Raw genomic sequence first — 18,004 nt, forward strand, 5'->3', positions numbered from 1 at the left:
ACAAGAGCATAAGAACGAAATTAACGAGAAAACAGAAATCAAAATGGCGATGGTTTTGTTTCTCGTCCCACTTCTTCATTACTGAGGAAGTAAAACAGAGGTGTAAGCGGCTTTACGGATCTGAGAAAATCAAGAGAAAAAAAATGAAAACAGGGAAAGCCAATTACTAATAGAAAGATAAAGGCGTTCTACGTGCGCGGAGTTGGGCGATGAGTTTGTGGGAAAGAAGAAAAATTAGGGGGCATTAAATGAAAGGAGTCGCACTTAAGGAACAATGAAGCGAAAAGAAAGGGAATGAGAAAGATGGCCCCCACGGTTGCCTGAAAAGAGAGGGAGAGATGCCCATGGCTATGCTATGGGTGGAAAAAAAATCCGTGAATGCCTCGAAAAATTGTTTAACCGTACTTTGGTTTAAAAAATATTGCTTAAAGTTTAAAGTGACAATAGGAAAATAAAAAAAAATTATGACGAATTCTTACAGGTCCCGAAGGAACTTCTCAGGGGCTCGCTATATCGACAAATCAGAAAGCCAAATAGAACATTTAGGTTGCAGTGAACGAAAAGGCAAAAAATATATATATTAACTCATGCAGGAGGAGAAAGCTTATACTGCTAAAATTCTGGCGTACCGGGAAGGTGACGTTATCATAAAAAAGTACGTCGCTAACAGTGCGAATAAATGTGTGAAGGAAAAACATTGTTTTACCACAGCGACTAAAGCAGCAGCAATATCGGGCTAGATAAGAAGCACGAAGCCCGTTAGTGTGACAAAAGTTAAGCAAGAAATAAGTATAGCCAGAATGATGGAAGGTGCTAAATAAAACAATGACCGGAGAGAAAGGAAAGAAAGAATTCGGGATGTCGGCGGTACGCCAGGGACCGGGGTGGTTTGGAGCGCAGGCGTGCAGGTTCTCCTCCTGCCACATCCCCGGGTTCCTGGCGCGTCGTGCGCGCGGAGTTCCTAATTAGCACCGGCGAGTGGGAAACGAGCTGCAAAAGATGAAATGTTGGCCGGCGAAGGCGTTCGGCCGGAGCACGGAGGAGAAGGAGGAAGAAAAGGGGAAGGAACATGAGATGCCGGGGGTGAAGAAGGATCTGGTCAGAGATAAGAAGGAGGGATGGTGAGGAAGCGCTAGCTGCTGCTGCCGCGTTAAACGCCGTGCAGGAGAATAGAGTCTATAGCAGCGATTGGAGGGGGGGGGGGAGAAAGGAGGAGGGGGGGGGGCAGGTGGGGTAAAATAATAGGCGTCGACAGAGAGGGAAGTGTGACGAAAAAGAAGAAGAGATACAACGTAAAACGCCGCCGTTTCACCCCCCCCCCCCCCTCACTGCTTTAATAGCGCATGTGCGGCGGCCAACCGGCTAATTGTTATTAACGCACTCTATGTCATGTATGGGCCTCCACGTTCAGTGAACTTTTAGTGGAAAAGAAACAAACAGAAAGAGAGATGAAAGGGGGGAGGCACGCGGGGAGTGCTAGGGATGACGGAGCAAGATGAAGAAGAAGCAAGCAAGGAACGTGAGGATGGGGAAACCGTAATGCTGTGGGCAGTTTCAAAGGGGGTGGGAAACCGAGGGAAGAAAAAGGAAATGACGTCGTGAGAGGCGAAAATTGGGAAAAAAAGGAAGATGAATGGCAGCCAATCGCTTCCGGGACTGTTAAGACTTGGGAAGGGGGGCTGCGCTTCTATTTTTTTCTTTTCTTGTTCTTTCCCTTGACCTGGCCCCTTACCGTTACTCAGCGGGCGGGTCCGACGTAGGGCGCTCGGGAGGGTGGCGTTCAGTACCCTTTTTGCTGGGCTGAATGCGTACGTCTGTGGCGGTTGAATGCCTATGGTTCGCTCAGCCCAAATGTTTGAAACCAGCTGCCGTCATTATACAAAGGTGGTAGTCGTCCTGTGTCACTTCAAACGTAGTTTTGGGATTATACAAACACTATTCTGTGTGCTTTAATCAAGTAGCGCTTAAGTTAAAGCTGAATTAGCGCTCTAATTTTAAGTTGACCTGCCATGAAAGCTTATGACGTAAGGTGTCGCGTTATTATGTTCGACGGTGCTAGTTTGATCCCCGGCCGTATTACAAGGGGGGGGGGATAAATGCGAGGAACACCTGCAGTGTACTTATACTTAGGGGTGCGTTCAAGAACCTCAGGTCGTCAAAATTAATCCGGATCCCCCCCCCCCCCCCCACTCCACCCTAATACTGCTGCCTCCATATTCATGTTGCTCATTTGGTGTGTGAAAACAGTGCGAATATTACTAATAATAAATGAATATTTAGTGTGCGCATTTTATAATATACTCACATGTAACTTTCAATTATCTCTGCGTACTAAACTTAAGCCAGTATTTTGCTTTGACCACGCGAGCTTTGGGTAAACAGTCGAGCAACATAGCCACTAGACCATCGTGGCCGTTAGGAAAGACAGGCAAAGCAACTTGGTTGTGTCCTCCGATTGTAATGCAACTTTCATCTGTTCTATGCACTCCAATACAATTTAAAAAAAAAAAACATGATTTAAATGAACATGGCTGTCATATAGATTGCAGATTAGGCATACATTACTACAGGACATGATTGCGTGATCTCTGTGAACAATTTTCCTTTTTGGTGCAAATCTGAAAACAATATCAACGGAAATTCGACAAACCTAATCTGGATTTACTCGCTCTGTCCCGTTACGAAAGTTACTCGCCCAAGTGACTTCAGGTGTCTCCCGCCTTTTAACTGCTTCTATAATATACTTTAACATCCATAACTAATGTAGAACTATTGACGCAGGTGCACAGCGCCTCAAGCGAAGGGATGCGCTTTCAAAGCACCGTAAAGTTTCGTCATCGGTCCAGGCTTAAGCTGCGACAGGTGCACCAATATCGCGTACTCTCGGGCTCGCATTCGCACGCTGCAGCGTAATCGTAAAACGAGATTACGACGAAGGCAACAGGCTATTCAACGGGCGTCACCGGCTCCCCCTACATGTTTACATCCGTAACGTGTTCACTACACACACCCGCACAGTTGCTCTATAGCCACATCCGTAGGAACGAGTGCGGACGGCACATCGAACGCGAGCTGCGTGCAATGTGCCAACTGTTTTACGAGTTTTCTCGACCGGTGATTACAACGCGTGCCAAAAAAAAAAGGGGGGGGGGGGCTTTACGTGCGAAGCTTGGTGTCCGTATAAGAGACGTGGCCACCAGTTGGCGTGTCGTTCGTGCGTGGTGGATATCTACGAGTTCCATGGATGTTCATACAGGGAGCTCAAAGATGCACAGTTATGCGGGCGTTCGTGTATACGCGTATATGTGCGACTCGTGATGCTCTGTTCACGAAGGCGCTGGTCGGAGATTAGAAAATAAATGGACTCTGAGATTAGAGGATGTGCCTCTATGGTGAGCACCGGTCGGAGAAATTTCTCACATAAAGTGTGCAGAAAAGGCGGTGCGTTTATGGCCCTCGACGTATACTTCGAATACCGAACCGAGGAAATGAATGCAACTGAATAAGTAAGTTTATTCATATGAGGCACGCGCTCGTGGTGACGTTATAGCTATGTTCTAAAAAAATGTTTATTCCCTATCTTCTGTTCTTCGGAAAAAGAAGATGCAGATGCACATTACGGTGCACGTGTTTCTTGGTGATGTGAGAAACTGAAAAAAACTCGAAGAAGATACAGGCATGCAGCTTCCTCATTGGTACACAATTGCACACTCACTCAGTGGCCGGCTCTTTTAATCGGCAAACGAACAGTTCCGAGTCGCATGGTTATGTTAACGAGAGGAGTTTACGCAGGTAAAAAAAATGTTTTGTTAGTACGTCTTCAGCAGTGAGCCGAAGACACTTTTATTGGGGGAAACGCAGACGTAAAGCCGACCAGCTGTCAAGTGGAGCGAGCGCGAGAAGCAACAACACTCTTCCTTCTCTTCTTTCACTGGTGCTCCTGCCTGTACCACGTATCAATGCTACAGTTTTTCCAGTTTTTCGTGGCAATCCCGCGTAGTTGTCGATGTACAGGTGGTTATTATTTTCACACTTTCCCACAGGTGCAGTTCACGGTGAGCTTCTCTATTTTGTTTTTTTTTATGATTGGCATTTGAAGATTGAACAATGAGCGTGTGCGCAAGCGGTACAAAAAGCAACGATGGTATTATTGCAGTACAACACATCGACAGGTCTCTGCGACTGCTCACTATTTTATTCCACATTTAAGGGAACTTTAGCTCCATTTTTGGCTCACCCATCTCCCATCTTCCGTTTCTTTTTCACCCTTTTTTGCCGTAATATAACGATGCTCATTCCCTCTGTGCTGCTGGCTGAGCTTGAACGAAAGTGTGTGTTAGGCGCTATTATCTGTTCGGTACTTCCAGGAATATCAGACCTTAGTATATCTCTATTTATTACTCTATATTACAAAGAGTACTTAAACTGCGAGTAGCGGTATGAAGACTCGTCGCAGACCTTGTGTTTTGATAATTATTACTTTTAACGGCCTTATTTAAGTTTTATTCGCATATTTATTTTGGACTTATCATTGGTTGATTTATATTTTACTGCTCAGCATAAAGAAACGTAGAGGTCAATGTTCATTGACACTGTTTTTTTTTTTTTCCGACAATCGCTCTTTAACACTATCGCGCTTACACCCACCCACTCTCAGCGCTATTCATCAGATTGATCACATGTAATGTACGAAGAGCTGAAAGCGTAATAAAACACTAAGTTTATTCATTAATTTAGATAAAGATTGAAAATGTGTCATACATGAGTCTTTTGAGCCGCTATGTGAGGAAATAAAGTAACCTCAATACCCTTCGACATGGCTTTATTCTTTCAATAATTGATCAGGGTTAAAACAAATGTATAACTTTCACTGTGTGGCGTAAGACATCCTCATCATCATCATCATCATCAGCCTGACTACGTCCACTGCAGGACAAAGGCCTCTCCCATGTTCCGCCAGTTAACCCGGTCCTGTGCTTGCTGCTGCCAATTTATACCCGCAAACTTCCTAATCTCATCTGCCCACCTAACCTTCTGTCTCCCCCTAACCCGCTTCCCTTCTCTGGGAATCCAGTCAGTTACCCTTAATGACCAGCGGTTATCCTGTCTACGCGCTACATGCCCTGCCCATGTCCATTTCTTCTTCTTGATTTCAGCTATGATATCCTTAACCCCCGTTTGTTCCCTAATCCACTCTGCTCTCTTCATGTCTCTTAAGGTTACACCTACCATTTTTCTTTCCATTGCTCGCTGCGTAAGACAAATTCAGTGGAAATGCGGGGCACACCGCAACGTTAACTGTGTACGTATCTATACGTGCATTTCAGTGGCGCTTACACATTCTTTCACGGGTTCAGCTCCATAGAGTGAATGATACGAAGAGAACAAATGAAGCAGAAGTTTAAAATCAATAGAACAAAGGGAGGTGCAAACATGAATTACAGAGAGGTTAGAGAGAGCCTGGGTAGCAACTACATGGCTCACGCAAAGAAGCAGTGTTGACAGGAACATGCCAGCCTGCGCGTTGCCCGAAACGTGCTATCACTTTTTAACTCTCGACTAGTTCTTTGAAAACTTTCTTATTTACCCCGGTGCATGGCCGCATAGCGAGCGCGGGCTAGAGAACCATGATTCACTCGGCGAAGTCACAGCTGAGCTTCTTGTGACTTTAGTTCGCGTGCCGTCTTTCTCTTCTTTAAAAAAAAATCGACGCTTCTCTTGGTTAAGGGACGGGACAGGCAAGCCTCATCCGCGTGCGAACGCTGTCCCGTGGGAGCCGTTTGTTTTGATCAGCGCTGATTCGGCGATTCATAAATACGGCTTTGCCTCGCCGGCCCGCAGAGACGCCAGGTCGGCGGCGGCGGTCTCCCGAAACACACAGCGCGTGCTTCTTCTTCTGGGCCGCAGCCGTCGTCTGAGACGCGAGGCGGGCCGCCATGGGGCTCGCCATGAACTTCAGTTTCGCTGCCCCTCACTCTCCCTGTCCCCCCCTTTTGTTCTTCAGCGAAAACAAAAGTTCTTTCGGAAGGAGGACGACGCCGTTTCAAAGGGACCGGCTTCTCTCGTAAACAGGAGCGACTGGCCATCTATTTGCATGCCTAGGGCGCGGAGCCGAATCACTCTGGTTGCTGGCAGCACGCGCAGGTTGACCTGACTCTACTCGGTCGTCCGCGAAAGCTTTCTCGTGTGATTTGTTGCGTAGATTCTGCAAAGTTCTGAAGGAGCTCTTTCCTGTTTCAAAGAAAGTATAACATTTTTGTTCTCGACGAATTCGTTCGTGCTAAAGAACGCGCTACAGTGGTGAGGGGCTGAAAAGTAGACCCGCAGTATGTGGCCAGCGAAGTAATTTGGCGGTTCTTTCAACAACGCTAGGACTTTAGCTTTTAACTCGAACTTTCACTCTTCTCGTTGCATTTCCTTTTCCCGCAGCCTACTTGACGAGAAAGCGGGAAGGGAGAGTTTAGGAATGCTTTCTTTCAGATTCACTTCATATATCTCAAATGACACGGAAATTTATCACCACATATTATTCCACCGTTCGCGGGACTTCTGATATGTTGACTCTCTTTCCGTCTTTCCACGACTATCAACAATAAAGTTAGACGCGTGGTGGTGAACTGGGATAAAATAAAGCTGAATCAGTGTCCCAGTCGTCTATCGCATTTCGCGAGCACGTACCGCAAACTCTCTCCCACTCTCATCTTCTCCTGTTGATCCTTATTCTCTCATTACGCTCTCACCCTGAAATACAACGGGCCACTTTCTGCATTTCTGTTACGCAATAAGCGTTCCTACGGACACTCAAGGCCTGCACGACACAGAGCTTCAAGTTGCGTCTTCCCCGATTCTCGTCTTCGGAAGTAAATGTATTTTACGGCACACGGGTTACCGCACTTCCTAAAAAAAAAAAAAATACTTGGCTGATCGGGGACGCGGGAAAGGAAAAGAACAGGGCACAAAGAACGGTCTGCGTGAACCAGATAAAAGGTGTCGCAGACCTCCCCCCCCCTCTCTCTCTCTCTCCTACAGCTTTGGCCATGCACGTCACTCGGCGCTACTTCTCCACCACGCGTTCGTAATACGCGCTCGTGGTGTGGGCCCAGTGCGATGCGCGTGCGTCGCCACGCCGGTTCTTGGCGGTGCCCCATTGATATTGATGCGGCGGCGCTGTCTGTCGCTTGCCTTTTGTCCGCAGCCGGCGCAGGTCTCGCGGCGGCGATGTGTCCTCGTTAGCGGCGCTGATTTGACGGGCTGCCAGACATGCGGTGCCAGGGCGTGCGCGCGGTACGCCCTTCCCCCACGAGAGAGCGGAGAACACTTCGCCTTTTCAGCCCCGACTTCGACGTTTCTTAGCGCCCCCGGCATCCTCGTTCTCACCGGCCACGGTACCGTTCTCGAGGCCCTGCGTTGACTCTTCTTCCACTCACCCCTACCCTCTCTCCATCCCCTCGCTCTCCCGTCGTTGCTCATCCTCCGTGCCCCTTCCGTCACCACTTCCCTTCTACACGGCCTCGACGCGAAAAGATAGGCCTCCGCCCAAATATTTGCCGTTTGCCACCTCGCGGTAGATAATACGTATTACACACCCTGCCCCGTTCTGTCATTCTCGCGGTTAGAGTTTTTTTTTCTTTTTTCGCCGGAAGCGGCGTTTTTTTTTTTTTCGTGCGCTGCGATGCACGGTTTTGGCAGGAGATGCTCCTTCGGGAGGATTGGGATCACGTCCGCCGTTCTTGCGTAAATGACGATTCGCGCTCGCTTTTTCATCATCTCATGCGCAGCTTACTTCTACTTTCGCTTTCAATTCCTCGCATTGTTTCGGTTAAGTCGTGACAAAGTGGAAGGTTGCGCAAGACTTATCGCTTTCTGCAAGGTTTCTCGCGTGTGTATGTGCGTCTTTTTTTTCGTTTTATTTCTGCTTTACGCTTGCCGAACGAGTGCACTTCAGTTGCTTGTCTCATTAGACTGTCAGTTCAGAGTCTTTGCGCAAGAGGAGAAACAATCGCTTAGGATGGTGTTTCTTTACCGAAGTATCCCATTGGGTGCGTGTCTTGTTACCGCTGTGCGACATCTTCCGCACAAACGTAAAATGTTATCATTGTCCGCACATGTTTGCTACTATGTTGCTCCCGTTTGCTCCTTCCGGAGTTCCCGTCTCGAGGTTCCGCGGGTGCATTCTTATCGGATATTGCCACTTTGTCGTTGTTATAACATAGAGGCGTCTCTCCCGCGGAAAGATGGAACTTGCAACGTTAGCGTCTCCGATAACCTATTTCGTTTCTTCATTCGATGATATCTCTGACATTGAATATTTTATTAGAGCGCACATATAGTTTTGGCATTTGAAAGTTTAGAATAAAATAAGTGTTTCTCCAGTGCTACGATGCCAGTAATTTTGATAACGCGAAAAAGTTAGTTCTGAATCTCTTGAATAAACGTATTCAACTCTGGTAATAAAATAAGAATAATCAGCTAGGAAACTGCAAAATTAATCCTTTAAATGCCAAATTCGCAATGAAAATGTTGTGAAGCATATCACTAAGTGCCTAAGAAACATAGCCATAGGCTAACAGGTACCATAGTTTTAGTTTCTCTCGACTGTACCGAAAGAGCGTGATAATTTGAACATTACAGTGTGATTGCAAGAAGGCGATATGAACACTTGAACATATACTCTGGCAGCATGGGTCGTTCGGCCCTGGTATTCCTCGGGATCAGTTTTCAGTTTTCAATTAAGTGCCGCAATCATATTACTAAAGTCCGGGCTTTCCAATATATCCGTGATTAGCCAAGGAGGCTTTACTGCCCACTCTTAACATGGAACTAGCCAGGCAGGTGGCAACAGGCTGCACAGTACCCGAATAATGTTTCTTTCCTTCAATACAACCGCGTGAATAGGCGCTTGTGAGCAGCGACATCGGCGTAGTAAGACGTGCTCCTATAGATTCACCGATGCCACGCGCAGACAGATGAATATACCACAAGTAAAAATGATAATTAGTCGCCATACCCTTCATTTTTTCATACACGACCATCCCACTGTGCAGCTTCCTCATCGTCGCTTTTGTATGTCAGTGAGTGAGTGAGTGAGTGAGTGAGTGAAATAACTTTATTAGGTCCACAATAGACGCGAGTTAACTCAGCGTCACTTAAACGCTGACCGATCCAAGTGGGGACGGTCAGCGTTTAACCTGACTGCCCTCGCGGGGGCTCCCTGGACGGCTAGGATTTAAGAGGTGAGGTCCTGGGCCTTAATCAGCTTGTTCATTTCCTCTTCTTGGAAAGGGGGACCGGCAAAGGCACAACCCCACAGAGCATGCTCGAAGTCCGCATAACCGCCACACAAGTGGCTATCCGGGCTTGAGGTATATTGTTCGAGGTATTGGGTTCGAGGTATATTGTGTGCAGTGCCGCAGGGCTCGGGTAGGTTCTTGTTTGGAGCAGTCTTAGAGTAAAAGCTTGGGCCCTGCACAACGAGGAGTGTGGCAGGGGCAGCACTGCTCTTGAGAGATAATGCTGCTTACATATCTCGTTGTACGTGCAGAGAGGCTCGGATCGCCCAGTAGATGACGTTACTCGGGAACACGGTGAGTCAAACCTCGTGCAGCTGAATGCGCCTCCTCGTTAGGATTGATCAAAGCACCCTCAATTGGTCCATGGTGTGTAGGAAACTAGAATAATGAGTGATGTTTGAGGTATTTGGCGTTTTTGAGGATCTGTAGGACCTGGGGAGCCACCATTGATCCCCATTTGAAATGCCTTGATAGCAGCCTTGTAGTCTGAATAGTAAGAATTATGACACAGCTTTGAAGGACATTAATGCATCACTTATCATATATCTCACTTGATCAATCTATTCCATTTCTTCAGCGGATAAGCTATTTCGGAATAGATGGAAGTCGAGATCATTACATTTAATCCACCAGTGTTGCTCAAAGCGTGCTCATGCCTTCGGTAGATCTGCTTGCACCGTCAGACATTCATTCGTACAATGTTTGAGGGCACTAAAGCACTTGTGCGCGAACGTCTTGTCAAAAGTATTTTTTTCACATCTTTCTCTCTTTTTTCACCCCTTGTTCGCCAACCCCACTGCAGAGTTGCATACCATTTACCTCCTTGTGGTTAACCTCAGCCTTTCTCTTCACCTATTTCACTCTCTTCACATCTCTGCCACTTTCTTAGCAGCCCAGGAAAATCTGAATCATAGTGTAAAAACTTCATTTGAGGGAATGCTATAAAACAGTAAAAGATTGAAGGACGCCGTAGCGGAGATCTTCGGAAATTTCGACCGCCTGGTGTGCATTAAAGTACACCTAAATCTAAGTACACGGACCTTTAGCATCTCGTATTCATCAAAACGTGGCCGCGTTTTAGCCGAGATTCGATCTCACGACCTTCAGGTCAGTAGTCTATAGCACCACAACCGATTTCAATTGGTAAGCCTAAAATGTTAAGGGGGTGAAGTGGAACTACTGAACATTTGCTGATTTTCACCTTGTGAAAGGCGGCTCCTCACCACGCGAATCCAGACGAAGCCGAAATAACGAAGATTAGACAATTTTGTGTACTACCCATCATTCCCCGGCTAGCTGAAGCACCATTCATGCAGCGTCCATAGACACTAGCGTCAGGAAGGAAGGAAGCAGACAGAAAGGGAAAATGCAGGGAGGTTAACCAGAAATACTTCCGGTTGGCTGCCCTACACTGGGGAATTAGGGAAGGGGAATAGAAAGATGGAGAAAGAGAAGAAAAAAATGGTAGAAAAAGGAAGTGAATTCAGTGAAGCGTGTAGAACTCCACCGCGATACAGAGACGTTCACACAAGACTGTCGTCCTGAAAAAAAGTCAGAGCTTTGATGCCCACTGTGTGTTTTTTCGCGCTGTTAACCTCAAATATGCCTAACCAACTAGCCCAGTCAGTCACTTTGTTTGACGCAAAGGCGAAGTAATGAATGCGATATCAACAAATTGGAATGTCACGCGAAGAATGGCAAGCAAATCGATACGTGCTCCGCGTTGCTCACGCGAATAAGTGTCTCAGTTGTTACTTCCCTGTGTCAGCGACGTCCACATCTCTCGACAGCCCACAAAGCAGTGAAAACCCTGCTGTGTTTCCTGAGAAAGGCAGGCTTGTGTGAACGCCTCTGACATGCGGTGGAGTTCTACACGCTGCAGTGAAATTACCGTCAGTCTCTCCTCTTTCCCCTCTCTTCCCTCTTTCTTATCTTTCTTGTTCCCTTCCCTAATCCCCCACTGTAGGGTAGCCAACCGGATGTCTTTCTGGTTAACCTCCCTGCCTTCTCCCTTTCGTTGCTTCCTCCTCCTCTTCGCTGTGTCTGAAAAACGCGCTCTTTTCGCAAACGGAGATTGTGCTGTGAGTGCAGCGACTTTTGTGCGCCCGGTAACTACAACAGAATCGTTCCAGTGAAAGTTCAAGGCGTACGATTCTCGCCACCGCGAGATAAGCGCGCGCACGCCTGAGCGTCCACCCCCTCCCTTTTCTGCTGAGGAAAGTGCACGTGGGAAATGAGAGCTCGCACCGCCGCGTCGTGACGATCTGGCAACGCGCGCTCACTGCGCCATCTCGCTGGTAACGCTGAAAACACGGTAGTTCTCCCGAGATGGGCGTCGCCAGTGGTAAGCGGTGGAGAAAAATAGCTTGCCGTTTCAATGTCGAAGGAGGTGCATTTTTGTAACTCAGTGGCTAACGTCTCGCACTAAGAAGCAAAAGGTTGGAGGTTCGATTCCGCGCGCCAGAGTTTTTGTCTGGATTTTTTTTGTATATATATATATATGCCAAAATTTAGCCGAGAGTGTCCATATAATTGCTATCGCAATAAAATCCCAAGGGGGCTTTCAATGCCTTGTGGACTGTCGAGAAATGTGGATGTTGCTGTAATAACACTTGTACAGAGTTCTCTCAAGTGTATTTATAGGGAACTCTATGATTATCCCGAGTATGTTTTCGCTCTATTTGATTTAATAAGACTTGCTAAACACTGCCTCACCAACTTCTGCACACGTGCAGATTGCTCAGATCGCATATGTGGTGCATCACAATGTGACTATTGCTGACTAGCAGCGCTCCGGACCGGATGAGGAGCGCATGCACGCACGTGCCCTAGACGCCACCGTTGCAAAATCCGGCGACAAACCACCTTTGCCAGCAGATTCTATCCAGCGTTGGTCTATCTAACGCATAGCTTAGCCGTGCGAGCGTCGCCCCCAAGCTTGAGCTATGGATTTCCACAGCGTACACTGCCCTTCTCAATTTTATAGCTCCCTTGACTCTTCAGGTTTGTCTTACTACACATGACAACGACGGCTATAATGCATTGAAGCACAGACTATTCATTATTATACCTGGCCAAAAAAGACTTAACCGCGAATGAGTGTACAGGGGGTACGCACTTAGCCTTGCGTCAGAATCCATGCATTAGAATCCATTAGTCCATGCGTCAGAATGCAAGATGTAGTTCGGGTATCTTTAGTCATCCAAGTCACGGTACGGATCTCGAGCACAGCGTGTGCAGCAAATTTTTGCGCCTACAGCGGGAACACGAACCTTCAAAATGGCGATCCTAGCGCTATCGATCCTCGTGTGTGACGTCAAGCGCGTACCTCATATACTAAGCGAAGAAATAAAAAAGATATGAACGCCCTACTTACGGCTTAGTCCAGCATGTAAAAGCTGAAAAACATAAGTGCCGTGATTCCAAGGATAATTCGAACAGCTTCCACGGCGCTCTTCTCAGAGGTACGTCCTGCAGCAGTGGCGGTCGTAGCTGTAGCGACAGTTGGACCTTTGCAGCCGGCAGCGATGGGTAGAAGCGGCGCTGCACCGACGTGAAAGGTGAGCGGCCGGGAAAGACGAGCTCTACATTTCCTGCGGCAGGTACCGACGTCGGCAGGATGGGCAGGCATCAGGTGGCGACTCGAATATGCGGTACATACCTATACGACTTTCTGGATACTGGACTGAAAGCATTGTCACGAACTTGCCTGTGCTGTGGGAGTGATTGACTGATTGCGTGGTTAAATACGCAATCAATCATTACACGGCAATAAATGTTATGTTCAGTAGGTCCTAAAAATATGTAGCCCTTTACGGTTTTGTTTTTAAAGCTAAGTAAAAGAAGTTAAAAAAAGAAAACCAGACAGTAATACTTCGAGCAGCGATGGCTGAACACATGGAATTGACCGAGAGACCGAGATACTATAACACTTCGCAAACAGACGTTCTTCAAATTACACTTAGTCATTCCCGAGCGAGCTTTGCCTCCGGAGGCCCGCAGAAAATTAAGGCTGGCTCTTCCCTCATCTATCTATTTTACCTAATATGGCATCGTCTTGACGCCAGACTAACTTTTCCAGCCTTTGCACCTTTAGCTCCTCCTTTCTAAAAAAAAATCAAAATACTACCTACTGCTGTCATCGAAGGTCGAATTTCTTTCCCCGCAACAGAGGGCACGCTGGAGTGGCAAGTAATAATTACGAAACTTTCACACAGTTTCGCGGGATTGTAACTACACTGCCGTACTGAGGCAGCACACGCTATCTTGAAAACAGTTAGCTTTGCTCGTCAGTGTAATTTATTGTGCCATGTACGGTTGTCGCTGACAGTCTAAAGTCGTCATCATCGTCAGTATAGTAACCAGCATCATCTTTGGTTGGAAAAATTGAAGGAAGTGAAAACTTAGATTTTTTTTCTGAGGCCGTGCAGATGTTGCAATGTTGCGGTATGTCTAGGCCTGCCAGTCCGGTCATGGGTGAAGCCTTCAGCTCATCGCGGGTTTCCTCCCGTGGCGTGACCTCTGCAGGACCCCAATAAAGTCATTTTCATGCCATGTCACATCGCACTTAAGCACGTCCTTCAACTTGCCACTCACTTCATCGGAATGGTCGCTGTACAGGGGCACAGCTGGGCGTTGTCGCTAGTTCTTCGGAATATTTCCTTACACTGACCCTTATCGAGTAAAATGGGACTTGAAAAAGAAATATTGGTCTACCTTTCTGGTTTAAACCTGAAACGCAGCCCTAGCTAACGGCATTCGTCGTTCAAGATACGCTTCACATCACTTACCAAGCTAAGGCGCGTCATTCGCCATCAAATCACACGTTAGTACTGATTTCTGATTGCGTACGCTGGAAATTTATATACGCGTGAAGTGTAGGGGTGCACATGCCGGGGAGGCAAGAGTGCCCACTGCGTCTGTATACCTTTGCAGTAAAAATGGCTCTGGTAGTTTCCTGGTGACTCACGGCGCAGAGTGCAAATGCAAGCCGGTGTTTGATAAAACAACCTTGTTGCCTACTCACTCTAACGATAGTGTAAGGCTCACAATTGAGGCGGTGACGATAGCAAATCGAAGCTGCGTCAGCAAGCCATCGATCGCACTAACAAAAAAAAAAAGCTGGATTACTTGAATTTACTGGCACGTGGTTTTCCCATGTAAAATTCGCTGCTGCTTACTTTTTTGTCTTTATATTTCTGCGCAGATTTTTTTTTATTTACAATACTGCTACTCTCCTTCGAGAGCGTGGCAGTTGGGCAATACAGTAATTTTTTACACACACAAAAAAAGGATGTAGACGTAAAAACATGCAAGCATAATAACAGGACATGAGGATCATATAACCATTGAGCAGTGCAGAAGTTAAACGTTAATTATGTTATTAATACACAATGTATGCAATACTCACAAGATACAAGACAAGTTATAGCCATTATACAGAGCTGAAACCTTGCCGAAAGGCGATAGAAATAAAATACATGATTGAAGAAAGGAACCTGTGTTAGCATTGGTATCGTGAGGGAAAACAAATGGAACAGTTGTGACACGAATAGCAAGCACTGAAAGCATACTTCAAAAATAGCTATACTACTGTGAAAGGAACATTGAAAAAGGTGTTGCTTTAACTAACGAACAGAAGATCTGGACCGGTGCGCCTGCATGCGTATAAACTGTTATGCGCGCCCAGTTTTTTCTATCTGTGCAATAAATTCTGATAGCGATTGGGAGTTTGTGATAGTGGAATCAAGTTGGTTCCATTCCGCTATCGCGAGCGGGAAGAATGAGTACTTAAACGTGTCGTTCCTACATGCGTATTCTGACAACGTGCGCGCATGTTTATTGCGAGTTTGCCGAGCCTGTGAAAATGAAAGGTATTTGGATGAATCTATCTTGTAGTTATTTTTTACTAGCTGGAAAAGGAATTTTAAGCGAGCGCGTTTCGCTCTTGTGGACAGCGTTTGTAAACCTGACTGAGTTAAAAGATGTGTTAGGGAATCTGTGCGTCTATATTTGTTGTAAACAAATCTTACAGCTTTCCTTTGTATTGCTTCTAGTTTGGTTATATTGTCACGTGCTTGCTCAAGAAAGACGATGGCAGTTGTGCATGTGCCACGAAGGACTACGAAATGGACGAAGAAGAACTCGCTTGCGCGTTCTAATTAAAAAGATCGACCTGCTTCTGGTGTCTCAATCTCTACGGCAAGACCTCTGTTTTGACGTCGTGACACTGGTGGAGGTGCTGGAGCCTACAACCGGATGCAGGACAGTCTTGCTCGGACCCGTTCACCTAGTCCAGAGACCCAGCCCCTCGTCACGACTGCGGTGCACCGATTCAGTCGGCGCCTACTAGGCCTAAGTCCGGAGTCCGCACCTGTTCCGCCTCTAACCAGCATGGCAGCTCCTACCACATTCACGGCTACCCTTACATCGCAGACCACTCTTCCCTCGCAGGTGACTCTTGAACATCCTCGCGTTCCTGAAGTTTTCCATGGGGAAGAGTACGAAGATGTCGAGGACTGGCTCGAACAATTCGAACGGGTCGCTGTATCCAACCACTGGAACGAACAGCACAAACTTGGCCGTGCGTATTTCACCCTGGAAGATAACGCTCGCACGTGGTACGAGAACCACGAGGCTACTTTCCAATCTTGGGAAGATTTCCGTCGAAAGCTCCTCGCCACATTTTTAAACACGGACCGACGGGATTGCGCACAGCAACTGATTGAGGCTCGCGAACAAAAACCCAACGAAACAGCCGCCATGTACGCAGAGGGTATGATCCGCCTGTTTCGACGAGCAGACCCTGACATGCCCGAGGCGAAGAAGGTGCGTCACCTAATGCAGGGTGTCAAAGAACCAGTGTTTGCGGGCCTCGTACGAAATCCACCTACAACAGTAGATGAATTCATAAGAGAGGCGACTGTCATCGAGCGCGCACTGCGACAACGATACCGACACTTTGACCGCCTGCCGAACCACACGGCAGTAAGTGCTGCAGCTCAGAACACTGCCGTGTGTGAAAGTTACCTGCGACAAATGATTTGGGAAATACTGCGTGAGGAACTTCGGGCCCTCTGCGTCCCTCCTACCCAACCGCCCGTCGCATCTGTTGCCGAAATCGTCCGCCAGGAGTTGAGGCAAGCCGTTACACCACCGGCGCCAAGTCCTGAGCCACATCCAGCGAGCTACGCTGATGTGGTCCGTCGTCCTCCACCGTCATTTGTGGCGACACCCTTCCAGCCACGACCCGCGGCCGTACCTTGGTGGCAACGGGATTCCATGAGACGACCACCAGTTCGCCGAACTGACTTGTGGCGCATGGCCGACCGTCGACCTATTTGCTTCCGCTGCGGAGAACCAGGTCACATTGCTCGCTATTGCCGTCATAGCGATGCCGGCTTCGGGAACTTTTCTCGTCCCGCTTCTTTCCGCTTTGAAGACCGTCGTGCCCACGATGCCTATCAACTGTCGACTGGACAAGCAACTACACCGCGTCGCTGGCGATCTCCATCTCCTGCGCGTCATCGTGACTTCCCTCAGAGCTACGCGGACGTCACCAGAGGCCGTTCGCCTAGCCCGCGCCGGAGAAACTAACTGCTGCGACCTCCGGGGGCAAGGTTGACAATCGTCGAGACACCGAAAAGTTCCCCCTATCATCGCAAGAAGATATGACGACAACCACGACGAATACGACGACGAATATTAATGCCGGTGAAGTTGTACGTGCTGATCTTGGCGTTTTCATTGACGGACATCACGTTACAGCCCTGGTCGACACTGGCGCCGACTTCTCAATCATGCGACAAGAACTCGCTGACCGCCTTAGAAAGGTCAAGACACCGTGGACAGGGCCACACATAAGGAGTGCTGGTGGTCAGCTGAAGATTCCCACGGGTAAATGCACCGCTCGACTTCGCATTGGGGATTCTAGCTTCGTGGCCACTTTCGTCTTGTTGCCAGACTGCTGTAAAGAGCTAATTTTGGGCATGGATTTTCTTCGAGATCATGGCGCTGTTATCAACATCCCTCATCGTATGGTGACGTTTTGCGCACATCCGTATGTCGACGACAGCAGCGACGAATTACGCGGCAGTTTGCGAATAGCCGACGATGTGACGCTCCCACCGAGATCCTGCTGCCTTGTGTCTGTGTCCAGTGGGTGGCCTTCCTATAAGGATGTGATAGTGGAGCACATAGTCACTCTTTTGCTCACGCAAGGCATTTCCATCGCGAGAGGCATCCTAACGCTTACTGGTGGACAGGCAGAAGTGCTCCTCACAAACTTCAGCAACGAGCGCCGTCAAATCCAGAAGGGTACCGCAATTGCCTACTTCGACGATATAGACCAAGCCGGGGATTGCTGTGCTTTGCAACCAGATGACGCGACTGTCCCTGCCTCGACAACTTTGTCGGTGGACATCTGCTCCACGCTACCGCCCTCTGATAGGAAGCGCCTGCTTGGACTTATACACCAATTCGAAGACTGCTTTTCGCGTACGTCAAAGGTCCAGCGGACACCATTGACCAAGCACCGCATCATTACTGAAGACAACACGCGACCGATTCGGCAGAACCCCTACCGTGTGGCTCCGAAAGAACGCGAGGAGATTCAGAAGCAAGTACAGAAGATGCTCGTGGATGACGTCATACAACCTTCGAAAAGTCCTTGGGCGTCCCCCGTGGTTTTGGTCAAGAAAAAAGACGACAGCTTG

The 18,004-nt window shown here is 47.8% G+C and overlaps 1 protein-coding gene across 1 annotated transcript in view; it reads right to left on the bottom strand.

The window, feature by feature from the left end:
* The window catches only part of LOC142767284 (uncharacterized), a 28,045-nt gene extending 14,973 nt beyond the window's left edge, over window positions 1-13,072 (bottom strand). Inside the window, exon 1 of the mRNA XM_075868694.1 lies at window positions 12,667-13,072. The gene's annotated coding sequence lies outside the window, so the exon portion shown is untranslated. The remainder of the gene's footprint in view (window positions 1-12,666) is intronic.
* Between the last annotated feature and the right edge of the window lie 4,932 nt (window positions 13,073-18,004).

The sequence above is a fragment of the Rhipicephalus microplus genome, chromosome 1 (assembly GCF_043290135.1).
Source record: "Rhipicephalus microplus isolate Deutch F79 chromosome 1, USDA_Rmic, whole genome shotgun sequence".
NCBI classification, from domain to species: domain Eukaryota; kingdom Metazoa; phylum Arthropoda; class Arachnida; order Ixodida; family Ixodidae; genus Rhipicephalus; species Rhipicephalus microplus.